The following is a 14,760-nucleotide window of genomic DNA, read 5'->3' as shown; positions in this document are numbered from 1 at the left end:
TCTCTGACACATTATTTTTGTAAAATGGAACATAGAGATAGGAAACAAGAACAAACTTGGTTAGATTTGTTGAGTTGCTCTGTAATTTTTATCACTTTTTGGCTGCACTTTGGAATAGCAGTTTTCTTTCACGAAAAAAGCCGAAATTGTTTTTAACTTTATGAAAAGTGAGTTAAATTATATAACTATGAAAAAGAATTTAATTTTATTTTAAGGATCTCAGAGGAGGACCTTTCTTGAGCTTAGGAAAGTGAATAAAACGTATAAGAAAGTTTTGTGTGGTTTAAATTGTTTTACCAAAATGTATAATATTATAAAAATATTAGTACTAGTATATATTAGTACTATATATTAAATATTTAATATGTGAAATGTTTAATATGTTTGTCGTATTATAATTTTACAAAAATAAAATCCTCTAGATCTTTATAGGTATTCAATATTCTTCTTTGGGGAGAACATTTCAGAATGTGACGTTTGTATAAAAAATTTAATTGATAAGCCTTAACTTAAGAGAACTTTTATTTGATGCATAGTACATTTTAAGTACTTTACCAACATACAAATTTAATATACCCCACCAAAATCAATAATATAGGGTATATTTACAGAAACTGTTGTTTCACATGCATTGTTGGGGCTGCTGCAAACAGCAACTGCAACAGCAACAGCAACTGCAACCGCCTCAGTGTGGTGCGTTCTGTGGTATGCGCTAATTGTTTTGTGCATTCTGCAACAGTTTGGCGCAGTTGTAAGTTTGTAAGTTGCATGTTGTTGCATGTTTAGGAGCCCAATGGACTTGTCTGGACGCTGTCTTCGTTTTGTGGAATCGATTTTTGGTCTGCTGCAAGTCGCGTTTTGTGGCGTTGTGGCAATTAGCGCGCGCCTAGCTCGATTTTCACCCATTTTGTTGTAATTGTTGTTGTTGTTGTTGCTGGTTTTTGGGTGCGACGTGAAATCAGTGAAACTTGAATTACCATAAAAACTCGTGTAACAGTCAACAGCTGCGACTGCGCAGCTGCGACGCGAACGGTGACTGCGACTGCGGCTGCGCACAGCGTTGCCAATTTAGCTATTTCCCCGCTAGATCTGACGGTTTTCAAAAGCAAAATGCGGGATAAATTGAAAACTAGCGGCTAGCGGGAATTATAGCTATTTGCAAAATAAAACTGATGGAACTTTAGTTTTTAAAAACATCTGGTACCTTTGTGTATTTTTATGTTTTACTACGCCACACTTTAAAACCTTGCAGTATTTTTGCATTGCAATGGTAAAAAACATCGATATGCCAAAAGATCTTTGCATTTTTATCGATTTATAGTTTTTACTAGTTTTATACTCTATATACATGACCATCTGGGTATTTCACAATTTCCAAAACGATCATGTGAAGCAGTTAAAATGCCCAAGATTTATAAACTAAAACCGCGACATGCTTGGTTGCAAGACCCCTTCTTTAAGAATTGGTTGCATCTAGATGCAGCCGATGATCAAAAATGCTTTTGAAAATATTGCAAATGCACCATTAATGCGAATCTTGGTGATTTGCACGCACATGCCAAGACAAACAACCAAAAGTCTTCGTCATCTGCGTTTTCACAGACGAAAAAATAACGTTCGTTCCGACTGTCTCTGAAAAAACCTGCCAGCAAGAGGCGGCATTGTCTATTCATTGGTCAGCCCCATTGACCATTTGGGATAGTTGTGCGGGTACAAATTTCAAGAACAAACTGCACCAGAATAGGACATGATTGACGAAATTTACTAATCAAAAATACTTAATAAAAAAATCAAATTAATAAAAATATTGTTTTACTAACGTAGCTTTATATTTTGGCTATCATCCTAATTGTCTGGCGGTTTCTAGCGTTTTTCATATGTTACTTTAGCTATTTTATGAGCAGAAAAATTGGCAACACTGACTGCGCAGCCGGCGCACATGAAAACATTTTTTGACATAATAATTGTCAAGCTGACATTTTGAACAACGCAGCTGACAGCTGAGCCAGCCGAACGAACCAAACGAACGAACGAATAAACGAACAAACGAGTGAACGCACGAACTAGTGCACGAAGTGAGCCGAAGCTGTTGCTGCAGTCCAAAAACACAAAAACAAAAACCGAACCGAAGCGAAGCTTTTAAATGAAAGCTAAGCCGAAGCTGCAGTCGACTTTGTAGGTGCGCATAAAAATTGCATTTAATTGTGATTTTCACACGAAACACAAAGCGCATGAGCAACTGGCGCCAGTAGTGGAAGCGAGAGGGAGATGGGGAGAGGGGGAGAGCGAGGCTGCAATGGTGGGCAGCAATTTGTGCAACTAGCGGTAAAGCGTAACTACTAAACAGCGCGAGACAGCGACAGCACAACAAACACAGCTGCAGCTGAGAGCGTGAGAGAGTGAGACAGACAGAGGGGGAGAGAAGCTGCTTGCTTGGTGGTGGCTTTTGGGAAACACCTGCAAACAACGCAAACGCACCTGTTTCGCTAAGCAGCAGCAATAGAAAAAAAAAAAAAACTAAAACAAAGTCAGACACCAACGCCAGCAACAACAACAACAACAACAGCAACGCGGACACGGCTCGCTAACTTTCGTGGATTACAACAGCAAAGTGCGGAGTGAGAGGAAGAGAAGAGTGAGAAGAGGGGAGTGGGGGGATAGACACTGCATGACTTTGTGTAATTGAAGCAGCCGCAGCGAGTTTTGACTTTCTTGACTGCGAATTAGGAAATCGAAACCGAAGCAGTTGCCAAGCAGTGTTGTAAAAAGAGGGCAGCTGACTAGTGTTGACTAAGGGGGTGTGCAGAGGGGAGGAGGAGGAAGGCATTTGGATGCCAGGTGAAACCAAACGACATGTGCAACGTTGTTTTTTTGTAGTTTGACGGGGGAGTCGAGTGGCAAGTGGGTTGTGTTGCAGCGTTTGGTCAGGTGCAAGTGCACATGTTGCGAATCGGAAGCGCCACTCGCTGTGGCAACACGGACACCGACTCCGAAGTTGCCCCACAAAACAGCTGGCGGAAGTCTGGCCCAAAACCGTTTTACCGACTCTAGCAGCTGTCACTCAATCGGCCAAAAGGCGCCGCCATATGGCAACATGCAGCATGCAACGCGTGCAACGTGCAGCTTGCAGCTTACAACTGGCAAATGGCCAGCGCATTGATTTCAGCTGCGTCACCTCCTTTTGTGGGCCAACTGCAAAAAAAAAAGAAAACACGGGCTTTTGTGTGTGACTTGCCGCATGTTTGTCTAATGACAGCCACAGCAGCAGCCCTACCTGCCACACTCCCCCTTGCCCCTTGCCCCATGCTACTTGCCCCCCTTTGCACTGTGCTAACAATGACAACGACAATTGCCGAGGTGCGGCTGACATTTGATCGAAAGGCAGCGCGCTGCTGCGGAAGCTCAAAAACTCATACCACATGCCACATGTTGCTGCAGTTGCAGTTGCAGTTGCCAAAAGGCGCTGATTGAAATCGCCAAATGGCAACAACAACAACAACAACACTAACAACAAAAGCGATGACGATGTCGACGGCTCCTGCCTGCCAGCACTTAAGATACGAGAGTACAAAATGAAAATGAAAATTGCATTCCGATAAAGTTTACACAGTTGCAGTTGCAGTTGCAAGTTCCCGTTTCATGCCCCATTGAGTGTGTGCCACGTGTGTGTTTCTTGCCTCTTGCCTCTTGTTTACATATGGCTAAGTTCATGCTTGCAACTACTTCTAATCTCAATGGCTGTATAAACTTGTTACAAAAGTGATCTACAAAATGTCTTAAACAAATGTTATAATTCGGATTTAATTTATTTTTCAAATTTTTAGAAAATATTGATATATTATTTTTGATTAATTCATCACCAGGGCTAAAAAAATATGAAAAACTTAAGGAATTAAGAAAGCACAAAAACTTAAATTGTGATTTAATTTATTTTTTAAATTTTTAGATTTTTAGATAGCTTTATTATTTTTGAATTATTAACCTTGATTCCTGGGCTTAAAAATATGGAAAATCTTATGGAATTAAGAGAGCTTGAAAAGTTAAAATGCGATTTAATTTATTATTCAAATTTGTAGAAATCTATTGCTATATTATTTTTGATTAATTAATTTTGATCCCTGGGATAAGAAATATGAAAAAACGAAAAGTTAAATAGCGATTAAATTTATTTTTTAAATTTGTGGAATCTAATTTTACATTAATTTTGTTTAATTCACTTTGGTTGTTGTTGGACTAAAAAGAATAAAAAACCTTGGTTTAATAACCTTTTTTTTTATGTTTTTACTATATTTTGAGAGTTGGATATGAGATCTTTTATATCTTTAAGGAATAGAACATAGATTATGAACCTCATGAAATGAATTTTCGATTTTAATTATAATATACTATATTTGAATTTTTAATGATGTATAATATTATATTTTATAAGAATATTCATTTAACAATCTGTTGACTTTCTTTTCTATACTTTCTTGGATAAAATAACATGATACAATTCACATGATAAATAAAAGAGTGAAAACATTAGGATCTTTAATAAATAGAAAATATAAATTACATGAAATAACTACATATATAAAAAACCCAAATTTTTTCTAATTGCAATTTTTCATATTTTTAAAATATAAAATAAATACATAAATATTTCATTGACAATCTCTACAAAGATAATACAAAAATAATACCCTTCTATACATAACATATACCTAGAAGTCTAAATTCAAGATTGTTTTCTTTTTAAGATCAAAAAAATATTAAATCAAGATTTTCAATCTAAATTGAACCTAGAATAAAACATTCTTGAATCAAATTTGTAATCTTAAATAAGTTGCTTTTAATCTTAAAGTGAAAATGTAATATAAATATATTGATTTAAGATCGTTTCAACTTCAAAATCTTATTTCAATATGGTTTTTCTTTCCAAGATCGAAAAATCTTAAATCAAGTTTTTTATGCTACTTTTCGATCTAGATTTTTTTCTCTCTGCGTACATTTTCTAAAATATATTTTTATCGTTTACAAAACTTAAATTACGCAGCAAAAATACAAATTTATGACTAAATTGTATTGAAAATACAACAAGTTTTTAAGGAATTCATATTTAATATAGTTTTAATAATGTAATCTATAGATAAAATTCTTTAGAAACAGTAGTAAAATCGATTTTAAAAAACTAGAATAATAATTATCAACAAAAAGGGGAACAATACTTTTACTGAATCAATGAATGAAATTAAATCGATGCAAATCTCAGAGTTGTAGGCTCGATAAAGCACATGTGACTAGAGCGATAAACTGAATTGATTTGTTGATCTTATTAATAAAGATAAATACAAATCGATTAGAATGCAGCACTTGCAGTTGCAGCAAAGCAAAACAAAAAGAAAAAAATGGCTGTCGACGTAAAATGGCGAGTGTCAAAGTGGAAATGAAATAGAATTATGCATAATTCTTATCGGCGACGGCAATGGGCAATTGGCAATTGAATTGTTTTGGCCAGAGGCTGTGACTAATGCGCCACCAAAGTTGCCATGATTGATATGAAAAATGCAACGAGCTCAGCTGCTGCAGACACGCAAAACAAAAGCAGCACCAGCAGCTGTGGCTGTGGCTGCAACATGGGGCAAAGCCAAAGCGACGTTGATAAATGCCATCCCACGCCTAGGCCAGGCTTAGAGTTGGCTTAGTGCTTGGCCAGGCCAACGAAGGTTGGACTGTTGTTGGCCATTAGCTGCTGCTGCTGCTGTGTCTCTGTTTTCATTCATTTTCATTTTCATTGCGGTTTTTATACCCGCTAAAAGGGTATTATAAGTTTGTGCCGGCAGGAAATGTATGTGATAGATAGAAGAAGACATCTCCGACCCTATGAACTATATATATTCTTGATCAGCTTCAACAGCCGAGACGATCTAGCCATGTCCGTCTGTCTGTCCGTATGAACACCTCGATCTCAGAGACTATAAAAGATAGAGCTTTAATTTCTTTTCGAGAGCATTTGTTATATTTGCACGCAGATCAAGTTTGTTTCAAATTTATGCCACGCCCACTTCCGCCCTCCCAAATCAACCAAAATCGACTAAAAAGCGTAATTTTAAAGCTAGAGTCGAATTTTGGTATACACAATAATAACTATAGTAATTGTGATTTGGTTGCGATCAGATTAAAGAAATACGTCTGTAGTTGCTTTGACCGACAATCTGGTATATTGAGCAGTCGATGGTATATTTTGAATGTGGTACTATATCGATATACCAAATATACAATTTGGTATATTTTTAGAATTTTGGTAGTATATTTTAAGAAAAATACCGTAATATTTTGGCTGATAATCTGGTATATTGAGCACTCTACGGTATATTTTGAATGTGATACTATATCGATATATAAAATATACAATTTGGTATACTTTAAGCATTTTGTGGTATATTTCGGTATATTTTAATAAAAATACCGCCATATTTTGACTGATAATCTGGCACATTTTGCAGTATATGGTGTATTTTAAATATGACACTATATAGATATACTGAATATACCATTTGGTATATTTTTAGTAGTTGTGATATATTGTTTCGGTATATTTTAAGAAAAATATCGCAATTTTTTGACTGGTGTCTGGTATATTTTGCACTATATAGCATATATTGTATGCATCACCATAGCAACTATACATTCTACTATATTCAACTATATTCTTGTGGTATATGAGTGTTGTATATTTTAAGAAAAAATACCGAAATATTTAGCTTTTATTCAAAATAAGTAGCGGGTATCTCACAGTCGAGCACACTCGACTGTAGCTTTCTTACTTGTGTTTTTTTTTCTGGCCGCGCTAATTGATTCATTGATCTTGGCGATAGAGCCGCTTAGAGACCCCCCAAACAAGAGTCGTTAAATAATTCTTGCCGCAGTCATTTGCACGCTTGTCTTCCCCTTCAACTCTTGCCCCCCTCTCTCTCTCTCTATCACAGTTGTTCATGTCCAGCTTTGGCCGTCAATTGCGCACAAAGACATTATTAGCCGTCTAGGAATTCAATTCCATTTCCATTGTGCCGCTGTTTTATATATTTTTTGGGGGCTTGGTCTTGCAACTCGTGTTGCTGCAACTTGTGTTGTTGCAGTTTGCAATTTGTTAAATTGACAAAAACTGTGCGATAAACTTGGCGCGTTATTAAATTCAATAAATTTCAGCTGTGCAACATTTTGTTTTTTTCTCTTTTTTTCGTATTTTTCGCTTATCTTGACTTGCGATCAGCAAATACAAATTCTATTTAAGATACCGTAAAAAAAAAATCGAAAATATAATAAAAAAAAAGAACGCTCCCAGCTTTGATCGATAACTGAGCCAAGTTAATTGCCTGCCCCGTTTGTCTTGCCACAAAGAGGAGGATGCACAAAGAGGCCGCCGACGTCTTCGACTTCCGTCGCACATTTGTCATTGAGAGTTGCCCAAAAATGGCCAAGTTGACAGTTGGCGACGTTCAACTCGCTTATAATTTATGGGCAGCGCTTTGATCTAGGTTGCCGCAAGTTGCTTGCAACTCGAACTCGAACTTGGGTTAACTTATGAGCTGACTGCTCAAATGGACAGCTGATGAATGCACTTGCAACTTGCCACACACTCTCTTGCCTTTCGCCTCTGACTCTGCCTCTGACTCTGCCTAGAGCTGCCTAATTATTTTATATGGCTGCCACATGCAACCGGCAAGCGGCAGCATTGTGTGGCATCGCTTTCAGGGTGCGCCGCCTCTGTCGATATGAAAATTTGTTTGCCATAAATATTATTTTTCACGCGCCGCCGCGACAGTAGCTTTGCCGCCTGCTGCATGCCGCATGCTGCATGCCGCCTGTTTTGCAGATGCCGCCAACGCCATTCGGCAAGATCGTCATCGCCTTGTCACCTCCTCCTCGCTGCTTGCAACAGCAGCCAGTTGGTTTTTTTTTTGTGGTAACTGCAACATTGTCGTCGCACGCCCGCAACTGTCGATTTCCCATTTTGCATTTTGCATTTTCAATTTTCCATTTGCGTTTTTTATACGCGGCACACATAAGGTAAAAGGGTATTATAACTTTGTGAAAGAAATATATATTCTTCATAAAGTATTTTAGTATATTTTGTACTTTGTGGTATATTTTGAATGTAGCACAATAACAATAAGCCTAATATACCATTCGGTATATTTTGGACGCTTCTAAGTTTGTTTGTTTGCCATATTTTGTACTATATGGTATATTTTGAAGGTAGTACAATATCAATATGCCATATAAAGCGTTGGTATATTTTGTGCTTTTTGGTATATGTTGAATTTAGTACAATATCTATATACCAAATATAGCAGTCGGTATATTTTGTACTTCATGGTATATTTTTTGAATGTAGTAGATTATCGATATATCAAATTTGTTAGTTTGGTATATTTTGTGTTCTATGGTATATGTTGAACAATATAAATATATTTTGGGCGCAGATTGTTTAGTTGGTATATTTTAGACTGTATGGTATATTTTGAATCTAGTTCACTATCGATATACCGAATAACACCTTCAGTATAATGGGAACAGATCAAGACTGCTTGTTTGTTTGGTATATTCTTTATACTCTATGACATTTTCGGTATATTTCAGTATTTTATCAGTAAAAATGTCGGTTTATTTTTACAATATGCTTTATAGAAAATGCGTAGCGGGTATTTTGCAGTCGAACACACTCGACTCCAGCTTTCTTACTTGTTTTTTCTTTGCCGAATTTTTTGTCAATCATACTTTGGCCATAATTTATGAAATGTTTTGTGCAATTTATTGCACATACATTTTTTTTTTTGGCTGGCGCCGTAATGAAGCTGACTTTTATTTAGCATATTTTGACCAATTAAGTGGCTGCCACCAAGTTTGCAATTACACCTCATTGATTTATGCCCCCCACGAGGACATAAACCAAACACATTATTGCCTTAGGCTCGGCTCAGGGAAAAGGATTTTCCACTTTAGCGACAGCTTTTCAGACAGTTATTGCGCATATTTTAGATGCAGTTATTACAATTAATGAGCCAAGTTAACTGAGAAATATGAGTTTGAGTTGCATTTTAAGAAAAAGCTTATGTTTACGTTTTATTGAAGAATAATTTTATTCGCTTTGTGTGAGCCTAATTAATATACCAAAAATACTAAAATATACTGAAGCTTATATTTGGTATATCTCTATATTTTTACAAAATATACCAGATTGCAGACCAAAGCGGTTAAAAAATGAGTGTTATTTTATTTGATTTCTGTGTGTTTGAACAAAATACAAAAAATACAAAAATATATACCAAAAATCATGTTTGGTATATCAAAATATACTATATTGACAATCAAAGAAACTAAAGAACGAGTATAATTTTTTTTTGATTTCTTTGTGTTTGACTAAATAATTATATACCAAAAAATTACAAAAATATACCGAAAGTTATATTTAGTATATCGATATAATATTACAAAATATACCAGATTGTCGACCAAAGCAGCTAAAAAATGATGCAATTTGAACAATTTGATTTTAAAAGTTATTTAGAACTGACACCATGCAAAATAAAGAAAACAAAAATTTAGCAAATTCGTACTTCAAAAAGTATTGAAGTCTAGAAAGTGCAGCAAAGAAATTAATTGAATTTTTAAAATCATGATTAGTCAGTAAATGATTTACGTTGTGATATTATCAAATTAGAGGCGTCATTTGAAAGCAACTTGGCAAGAATTGCTTTGCTTTAACACATTGATAACAGCAATTAATTAATAAAGTATACGACTAGTGGGATTGAGTTTATTGCAGATCGCTCTAATCTCTGCAAAAGGCATTCGCTGTTTTGCTTTCAGTGTTTTTATGCGTTTTGTTAATCAGACTGTCAGCTGTCTAATTAGGGCAATGCTATCGCTGCATCCATTTAACCAAACAACAACAAGTCGAGTCGGCAAAAGACAAAAAAGCCCTCAATTTGAGGCAAGTTCGTGTTGCGTTGCAGACAGTCGCTGATCGCATCGCGCTTCATAATCGCTTGGCAAAAATCTCATTAACGCCAAAGTCGAAGAGGAAGATGCTGTGGAGTCTTCTCTCAACTGGGCCAATTAATAAAGAAGCGTGAAATTGAATTTCTTTACTCTTATGCGCAAATTTCACACCCCAGAAGTGCTTTTTTGCTTTTGCTTTGCCCCAAAGCCACAATTTCCAGCTGATCTACAAAGTAACAACAACAAAAATAACAAAAATGGAATATAAAAAGAGTGAGATTAAGATAGTGGCAAAAGGAGAAGCTTTAGGTGGGGTTCTGTTTGTGCCACAGAATGCAACACAAACTGCGAAAAGTAACACAGACGATGCCCCAAAATGCAGGTGTGGTTGCTCAGCTCTCTCATGTGTTGCTGTGGTGTGCTTTGCTGTGCTGTGGTTGCTCGGCTATTAAAACTCAATCTGAAATTCAAATCGTAATATAATGTGCCGCCGACCCAAGTCCAAGTCCGTCCTCGACTCTGCCAGAACAAAGGCAAACGACAAAGCAAAGCAAAGGTAAACCTTACCTTGAAAGTGCCCAAATAAAAAAGCACACAAAAAAACAAAATACAAAATACAAAAACAACGCTGCAACAACGAAAATTAAATACGCTTAAGTGACAGTTTCAAAGCTATAAAGGTTTATTTTTATGAACAATGAAGTTTGTTCATTTCTAAGGCTAACTTACATAAAATTTCTAAGTATTTTATAAAGATTTTCCTAAATTTCGTCGACTGATCAATTAGGGAATTATAATTAGAAATTCAAATTACAATAATTTTATTTAAATGTGGACTGAATGTGTAGAATATAGTTTGTAAATTTTTTAATTCAAGAAAAACCAAAGTTATATTTATTCTTGAAACTAACACATTATAAAAACTGTAACTAAAACTGATTGGATTTTAATCCCTTATACCTTCTTACAGTTAATTGATTTTAATAAAATTTGTTCAAAAAGAGTAGAATATATTCAATTATTGCCACTAATTAATCTGGTGTCTGATTTTATCAAACAACATATGATTTAATATTGTTCTAATATTTCGAGGAATAAAGTTTTAAATATTATATATAATATATTGAGTCTATATGAGTCTATAGCAGATTAAAGTAAAATAAAAGCTATTTATGATTTCATCTAGATTGCTTTAAAAGTAAGAGAATATTAACACAATATATATATATTTTTATGGTTTTTGATTTATGTTTTATTTTTAAGACAGCAACATTAATAGAAGTGTAATCATTTATTAATAAATTTGCTTAGAAAATGTGGAAAATATTTCGTTAATTTTCCACTAATTATTAATCTGATATATATATTTCTTTATGTAAATCATTTTCAAATTTCTCGAGAAATAATGTGTTAAATATATAAAAAATTTAGTCTATTTGATCGATGTTGATACTATATCAGACTATACAAAAATATATGCATATTTACTAAATTTCATTAAGATTGCTTAAAAATTGAGTGAATAATAAGCTTAAAACTAGGCGGACAGACAGACTCACAAATATAGAACACGTTGCAAACTTCTGCAGAAACTTAAAATATCTTTAGCTAGAGTAAAAAGCTAAAAAAAAACAAACTTGAGAAACCAAAAACTATTCACACAGCACTTGAGACTGAGCCGGAGACAGAGGTGGAGACAAAGACTGAGTTGGAGACGGAGGCAAAGAGTGAAGCAAAGACTGGCGGACTGAGAAGCAGAGCTCTGAAGCTAACAGCTAAGAAATCAAAGGCCAAGGCGCAGGCGAAGCCAAAAGAATTTCTTAGGCGCATTTTGGTCAAAAACAAAAAAAAAAATAAACGAATGACCAGTTCGCAGTTCTGAGACTGAGTTCTCAGTTCTCGCTTCTCAGTTCTCAATTCTTCTTCCACACACTCCACACAAAATCCTCGTTTGCCGATGCCGTCTGAAGCTATCTTTGCGTTTGATCTGCGACGTCGACGTTTCTGCCCCTCAAGGAATTCTTTCAATTCATTTGGTTTTATGCTTCGTCTTCTCTCTGATTTTTATTTGGCAAAAAAGATCCTTTGGGCACAACGCGCTGCGCATTTCAATGCTGCACGTGCAAGCCAAAAAGCAGTTGCTTCCCCTCGATCTTCTTTCTTCTTCTCTGGCAGCAACTTTTGCCTTTGAGCCGAGATTGAAATTTGTTGAACACCGGCGTGGCATAACTTTTTTTTTTTCTTCCCATTCTGTGGTTGCCCCTTTTTGTTGTTGTTGCTGTTGTCGTTTTTTTGGGTTCGACTGCGCTTCCTTTTGACGATGACGACTTTTATTAATATTTGGGGATCGGCTTGGGGCCTCAACGGACTTTAGGGACTGCGACTGGGATTGCGATTGGAACTGAGACTGCGACAGCGACTGAGACCCAGAGCCGTCAAACAAAGCAATGCGTTTCTTGGAATTGCCCTTTGCCGCAGCTTAGTCAGTCTTTTGCGAATGCCCTACACTGCAATCAATCAGTTCATTCAGTTTTAAGAGCGGCCAAGTATCGATCAATTCACTTTTGCTTAACAATTCCAAAGAAATGGTCGAAGCAATGAGTTTCGTCTTGAATATGAAGAACTACAAGTATTTATATTAGAATAATAGAAGTAGAAAATTTAACATTTTAACTACTTTAAGTACATCGATAACAATATCGATCAGTCGTTCAATTCACTTTTGCTTAACAATTCTATAGAAATTATCGAAAGAATGAATTTCGTCTTTTAAGAAACCGATAATGAATAACTAGGATTATGTAAAAATAATATAAGTTTAAAATTGAAAATTTAAACTACTTTAAATATATCGATAACATTATTGATCAGTCGTTCAATTCACTTTTGCTTAATAATTTCATTGAAATTGTCGTAGTTATGAAAATGTTTATGCATAACTACGAGTATGTAAGATCAATATAATATTAAAACCGAAACTGAGATCGATAACATTATCGATCAGTCGTACTTGATGTTAAGTAAGTAAAGACAATAAATCACACAATATTATGATCACGCTATGTCAGCACAAATAACAAATTTAGAATTTAGTGAGCATAAATTCATCATATTGATTTCAACTGCATAATAAAATTGATCACTTGATTTCTAATGTTGTCTACCATATACTTTTCACAATTCAAATAATTGCAAAGATCGTGTTTACCATTTAATAAATTTTTTTTTTTTTCACTTTGACAGCTAAGGCTATGTTGAATTCAATGTAATTGGTGATCGATAACTAATTGATTACTGACTAAATTAACGAATCGTTTACTAAATTTCTGATAGTAAATTTGGTAAGTTAAAATTTATAACAGATCTCTCCATTTAATGCATAACTTAGTTTAGCACTTGCAAGAAATGTTGCTCTCAATTCAATATTTGTCGATAGGTAATCGATAGCTTAGCTTATCAGTTGTATATGTAACTATTAATCGTTCATAACATATAATTCTTGGCAGTTAATGTAACATGTATTTGTAGTTAATCAATAATGTCTGTTTTTTGCCTTTCAGTCGCTTAAACATTTTTTGGCAATTAATTTACTATTGATCAATGCGCTCGTAACTGATCGATAACTAGTTAAGCTTTATTTAATTTTGACTATCCATTGCTCACTCGTTTTTGGCAATTAATTTAAATTATAGTTATGTTTATTAGTTAACAGTTAGCATTTATTGATCACAGTTAAATAATTTGAAGTTAAGCTTTGACATTTCATTGATCTCGATATCGTTTTGCAGCTCATTCGATAAGTCGTTGAGTATCGATAACATCGAATATTCATTTGTTTAATGTCGAGACTTTTGTGGTCGACTGCGACTTCAACTGCGACTGTGTGAGTTGATTTTGAAGACAAATCATGCCCCGTGGTTGCTCTCCAGTTGCTTCCCCCCCCCCTTTGTCTCCTTGCCCCCTGGATGTCTGTTTGCCTCACATTGTGTGGCTTCCACTTCCACTTTGGCCGCATTCATCGTTGTCCGTTGTCGCTTTGGGGCATTTTGCAGCAATTCAGTTGAGTTCAGGCGATTGCCAAGTTTTCGTTTGCCTTTGTTGTTGTTGTTGTTGTTTTGAGTTTTTTGCTTGCACGAAAATTAAGTTATAATTTTGCAATGTCTTCTTCTTCTTTGGTCTTTCCCCCCTCTCCCTGCAAGCAATCATCTTGAACACTCTTCGAGACTCTCGCCTGATCTTTTGGCCTGTTTGGGTGGTCGTTATTTGCATTTAAATTGCTAACAAATCATCGTGGCCTTTTGATTTATTGTGGAAAGTCCTCGAGCCGTCAATTAAATGACGTACGCAAAACAGAAGCCTCGCCAAAAACTTCCATGCCACTTCATGTGGCATGCCCTACCCGTTCACCGGTAGCCAAAAACTGCCTCGTCAACTGGCACGATATGACTCTTCAGCATTTTACTTATCTTTTCTTTAATTTCGGCTCGTTTATTTTTACTTAGTTTTATTTTTTATTTTTTGTCGGGTTTACCGTAAGCCGGAAAATGAGGTGCGTCGGTTGAGAGAAAGAGAGATAAAAACTCAGTGTTGCAGAAAGAGATAGAGAGAGGCAGATAAAGAGCTCGCTGTCATGACGACAAACAACGACACATCGACAGAACTTCGTTGTCGTCGACGTCTGCAAAAGAATGCCACAATTCATAAAAAAAGAAGAGAAAAATCACAAACAATTCTTCGACTCTGCCACTTGGCAACGAACGTCACGTAGCAGCG

The sequence above is a fragment of the Drosophila sulfurigaster genome, chromosome 3, assembly GCF_023558435.1.
Source record: "Drosophila sulfurigaster albostrigata strain 15112-1811.04 chromosome 3, ASM2355843v2, whole genome shotgun sequence".
In the NCBI taxonomy this organism is placed as follows: Eukaryota; Metazoa; Arthropoda; class Insecta; order Diptera; family Drosophilidae; genus Drosophila; species Drosophila sulfurigaster.
Note: the sequence above shows the minus strand (reverse complement) of the source record.